We start from the raw sequence: 5772 nt of genomic DNA, 5'->3' as shown, positions 1-5772 counted from the left end.
GCTCAGCACCCCCTGCTGAGCCCACACCTGCTCCCCGCAGCACAGCGCCCTCTGCTGAGCCCACCACCTTCTTCCTGCAGCACAGCGCCCCCTACTGAGTCCCCACTCCCCCCCGCTGAGCTCTCAGGTTCCCTGCAGCACAGCGCCCCCTACTGAGCCCCTGCCCCACTCCCTGCAGCACAGCGCCCCCTACTGAGCCCCTGCCCTGCCCCCTGCAGCACAGCGCCCCTTACCGAGCTCCAGTGCAGTCTGACATTCTCCACCGTCCTCCTCCACCTGGCTCCCTCGCTCCCGCACTGTCACAACCGTGTCTCGGATGCTCACGCTCTTGAGAGAGGAGTTCACGACGCTCCAAAGGGAGGATCGCAGCTTTTTCACCAGCTCCACGCTATTGTCGCTCTTCTCTTTCACCAGAAATTTTGATTTGTTCCTTCCGGCTGCAGGGCTAATTTCCTGAGGAAATTCCTTGGCTTTCCCAGGCTGATTGTTAGAGAGGAAGTAGTATTCAGTGGCTGATCCCTGCAGGGATGAGAACAGCGCCTCTTCTCTCTCACTGATGCTGTCAGTAACTATGAGCACTGCTGAGGAGACCTCTGTTAAAAAGCGAAACTGCAGCCAGTGGGACTCAGTGTCTCTGTGCAGATTTGTAACCACAACGGGCTCTGGGAAAAGATCTGAATTCTCCTGCCCCCCCAGGGAAATACCAGGAAATCTCAGCCAGACCATGTGTGATTTCAAGCGTCCTCATTGTGCTGCAGAGTTAAACTGTGGGGCTGAATTCCCTCCTTCCATCCTTGTAGCAGCTCCCAGTTCCCTTGCCCTGGTGGCTCCGTTCCCGCCCCCACTAATATAATCAGCTGTGGAATAGTGACAACTGCTATTGTTATATGCCATCATTAGACTCCAGAGTCAACATGGGCAAACACGATAGATGTGAACAATCCTCACTTCCTTGTGTCAGCTCCCAGTTCCCCTTGCCGTGCATGGGCTCCACTCCCACTCCTCCCCCACCCATCTGCTGAGCCCATCAGCAATGACAGAGTGAAAACTGACATTTTAAAGGGTTTTCATTAGGCTTCAGAATCAACAGGAGTTAAACTATAGACATGAATCCTTGTTCAGTCTCCCCACAGCAACTCCCAACTACACCTCCCCTCATTGGTGTCACCCCCCTGCCTTTCTCCTGCCTCATCCACCCAAACAATCAGCACGTCAATGTGCATCGATGTGCCAGCAAGTGACATCATTAGTTCCAAGTGTGAACGAGCCCATGGAGACAAATGTGGCCAGTTCACTCTGCTCAGAGCTGTTGTGTCAGGCTCTCTGCAGACTCTGGCAACTGTCACACCGGTTGGATGGCTTTCTCTGCAGCCACGAGGGCTAGAGAGCTAATTTGAAATGAAGGCTGAGGTGCTGCAGAATCTATTTATTCCACACCACCCTCAGAAACACATCAGCCAGGCTGGGTGTTGGAGAGCAGTGGAGTGTTGTTGTCCTTATGGCCCAGGGAGGATTCCAGGCCTCCTGGGTTCACCTCCCAACACCCTGTGTGACCATGGGCAAGTCACTGCATTGTGCTGTACCTCAGTTTCCCCTCCTCACCCTGGGTCTGTCTTGTCCATTTAGAGTGTGAGTTATGAGGGTGAGAGACTGGCTCCTACAGAGTTCAGCACCCCCATTGTGTGTGTGCTGATCTCAGTGACCCTGGAGAAAATCTGCAGCGACCCCCCTGATGCCAGTGCAGTCAGGGCTGGGTGCTGATCTCAGCGATCCCAACGAACGGTGTCTTTCTTGCCAGCAGCACTCCATGTGCAATCATTGAGCTGTGAGTCAGAAATCCTGCACTGGCCCTTCTGCCTGCTTCTCCACTGCCTGGCATCGCACTGCCCTGACCCGTCCCTCCATCAGGGCTGGGAGCACTTGGTAGGGAAAGGGAGGCGTGTGTTGGAAATACCTCATTCTCCTCTCACCCACTGGCCCTCTCTCATGCTGAGCTGGCTCATTACAGCATCTCAGCTGGCAAATGATTGGCTGGTTTGGCAACTTTCCATGGCCCCAGCTGTACACGCACGCACGCACACACACACACACTCTGCCAATTTGTATGACTCATTTAGGAAGCACGATGAAAGCCTGAATAGATCCCTGTGCATTCAAATCTGCTCTAACCCTCGACCTCACTCCCCTCCCAGAGCTGGGGAGAGAACCCAGGAGTCCTGGCTCCTAGCCCCCCGCCGCTTTAACCCACCAGTCCCCACTCCCCTCCCAGAGCTGGGGAGAGAACCCAGGAGTCCTGGCTCCCAGTCCCCCTGTTCTAACCCACTAACCTTAAATACTCAAAGGAAATACTATCCCTAAATACCCACATAGCCTGTGGAAGTCATTGGCACAGAATGTAAGTCAGGATTCGGAACAGGATCTTCACATGGAGGATGGAAGAGCCAGCATTATACTCCTAAGGATTTAAAACAAATATGTTTGGAAGGGGTGTAAATGTCATGCTCCAGGGCTTAAACTGCCCTATGATTAATGATGGTCAGGAGGAAAGCGCCCCCAGGAGGACAGAACTGACCACTATGTAAGACTGTATACCAGGCTAGATGGGCCCACTGGTCTGACCTCGTTTGGCAGGGAGATGGCAGGATACCAGACTAGATGGGCCTATGGGTCTGACTCTGAGCTGGCAGGGGTGGGGTAGGAAATCAGGTTAGATGGGCCCATCCCCATTGTTCTGATCTGGGAAGGGGAGCAGGGTCAGGGTTAGCGTAGGGGTTACGTTAGGGTTAGGGGAGGGGAGCTGGGATAACGTTGGAGCAGGGTTTAGGGGTTAGAGGAATGGAGTTAGGTTCGGGTTAGAATAGGAAGCAGGGCCGGGGAGCCGGTTGGACAGTCAGACCTGCTCTGGGGAAACACCTTACACGGCTAGCGGAGAGCTCAGCTTTAACCAGCGTCTGGGCTCACCTCACCAGCACGACACATTGTGTTAATCTCAGAGAGTTCCCTCTAAAAATGAAGGCCATTCCCAGACAGAAAACTTCATCGTGTTCCAGCTAAGGCTGCTAAATGCCCTTTAAGACACAACAATCCATGACAAATACCCAGACATTAAAATCAGGGGGAAATAGTTCATTTCTTTAGTTGGTTTTGGTCCTGCAATTTACCAAGAGGCAAGGAGGTTTCTCCATCATGGACAATTTGTAAATCCGGAGTGGTTTTTATTTTCTTTCTTAGAAGACCTGCTCTGGTTCAAATGGGAATTACTCCAGGGCAGTTCTCTGGCCTGTGTTATCCAGGAGGTCAGACTAGATGATCAGGATGGTCCCTTCTGGACTTAGAGTCGGTGGATCTATAACACTGAGCTCTACCCCCACAAGACACCAATGTCCGACGGTACGTCACATGGTGGCCATTTCTCTCTCCCAGGTTCCGTGTTACCCACAAACCTCCACTCATCAGCCATTTCACCCGGGCCCTGAGGGACCTCCCAGAGGATTACACCTGCAGCTCATGCCTCAAGTACCATCAGCTGATCAACACCTACGGCACCCGCTACGTGTCCCAGCTGCAGCTGGGGGGCCGGGTGCGGGATGTGACGGCTGTGAGGGTCTGTGAGGCAGCGCTGGACGGGGTGACGGCTGACGAGGTCAAGGACTGTCTGAGCCTGGAGGCCTCCATCAGCATCGGGGCCGGGAAGGGCAAGGCCGAGGCGGCCTTCAGCCAGGTGAGGAGCAGAAGAAGCAGCAGAACTTCAAGCGGAGCTTCCATGAGACCTACAGCGAGCGTCACACTGAGGTGACGGGCGGCAACAGCCACACCGACCTGCTGTTCTCTGAGGGGCAGGACGCCGAGGTTTTCTCGGCCTGGATGGAGAGCCTCAAAGCCAGCCCAGGCCTGGTGTCCTACTCGCTGCACCCCATCCACACCTTGGTGAGGCAGGACAAACCCAAGCGGGAGGCTCTGAGGCAGGCGGTGAGTGAGTATGTCACCGAGAGGGCCCTATGGAGGAATTGCACCCATAGCTGCCCCCCGGGGACCCGGCGCAACACCCATGACTCCTGCTTCTGCGTCTGCCACGGGGACGGCTCCACCAACACCACGTGCTGCTCACGGGAGCGGGGCCAGGGGAAGCTGACGGTGATGATGGAGCAGCCAGCGGCCTGTGGGGCGATCACACCAGCTGCACTGACGCCTACATCAAGGTCTCCTTCCAGGGCCAGGAGGTGCGGACGGAAACCGTGTGGAACACCAACCTGGTCTGGGATCCCTACGGGTGGGGGAGACCAGCCAGCTCCACCTCCAGGTCTCAGACGTGCAACGAGCTGCTGCACTCCGGGGAGGGTCAGCGCCAGGTCTGGCACCACCCTCCCTCACAGCATCCCATTACCCCAGCACCTCATGCCCTCCCCCTCCTCCCTCGTCAAACCAACTCTTCCCCCTGCAGCCCCAGTGTTTCTCAAGGGCCCATTGTCGTGATCAGGAAGTGGCAGGTGAAAATGCTTCACCAGCTGCCCAGCTGGCTGCCAGATGCTGGGTCTAGCAGGGCGGCAGCTGGCAGACGAGTGGGGAGACGAGTGGATACTGGTAATCTAGGGGCAGGACAGTTCTGGGGGAAGGCGGGCTGGAAGTGCCTGCAGGGAGGTGCAGACCCAGGCTGGGGTGTGGGGTAGGCAGTAGGGTCTGGGGTGCCAGGGAATGTACCCCACTGCTAAGGACCTTGCTACCCAGGGCTCCTTGGTTAACCATCCTCTCCCCAAAGATCACAGCCCACTGCCCTCCTCTACACCCCACAACAGTGCTGTGTGGCTGTTCCCAGCTGCCCCACCCCAGAGGTGGCTGCACCTCAGCACCAGGTGAGCCATCCGTGGGCAGCGTCTTGGTCCAGCTGTTACCCAGCTGACCCACACCAGAGGTGGCTGCATCTGAGCACTACATGAGCCGTCCCTGTGCAGTGTCACTGTCCAGCTCTTCCCCAGCCACCCCCACCCCAGAGATGGCTGCATCTCAGTGCTGGGTGAGCCATCCCCAAGCGACATCACTAAGCAGCTACTTTACAGATGTCTCACTCCAGAGGTGGCTGCATCTCCGCATCAGATGAACCGTCACGACATTATAAACAGACCTGGTTGCACGGCCTGTTATTAAGGTTGCCCAAAGCTTCACGTTACAAGACTCCGTGTCCAGTTGCCTGGAACTTTGGCAAACTTTACCCAAAACACTGGAGTAAATGGGGTCAAGGAGGTTGGAGAGATTGGGGCAGGAAAGAAACTGTGAATGGGGGTTGGAGAGGGAAGGCTGGGGCTGGATGGGCAGCGAGACTGGGTCTAGGAGCTGGGAAGGAGTCTAGGACTGGCTGGTTGAGGCTCCTCTGCATTGCTACCTGCTCATAACACAGCTCTGCACTAAGACAATGACCATAATCCAGTCTCATGCTTCAGGGCTTCAGCTGGCCACCTGCAGGGGTCAGGAAGGAATCGCTGCCCCCTACATGCACAATTGACCAGTATCCGCGATTTCCCATCCCAGCCCCAATTCCTCTGAAGCATCAGAGATCAGCCACAGCTGGAGAATAGACAGTGACTGGTTCAGTGCTCTGAGCTGTCCAGAAAACCCTCATTCTGGCTGCCTGGCCAGTGGGGCAAGGTTGCCAGATATGGGGCTGGGAAGGAATTTCCCCCGTGACCCCGGTCTGTCAGACTGACAGGGACCGTGGGAGCTTTTTGCCTCCCTCTGTTGCTGGCAGCTGCTGGGACCATCGAGGCATATCTCACCTAA

General features: G+C 56.0%; 1 pseudogene; it reads left to right on the top strand.

Annotated features, from left to right (window-relative positions):
- Positions 1-1215: 1215 nt before the first annotated feature.
- Positions 1216-5772, top strand: LOC116815498 (perforin-1-like; annotated as a pseudogene).

This window comes from Chelonoidis abingdonii, chromosome 4 (assembly GCF_003597395.2).
Source record: "Chelonoidis abingdonii isolate Lonesome George chromosome 4, CheloAbing_2.0, whole genome shotgun sequence".
Taxonomy (NCBI): domain Eukaryota; kingdom Metazoa; phylum Chordata; order Testudines; family Testudinidae; genus Chelonoidis; species Chelonoidis abingdonii.
The sequence above is the reverse complement of the archived record's forward strand: the minus strand, read 5'-3'. Positions and strand labels throughout refer to the sequence as shown.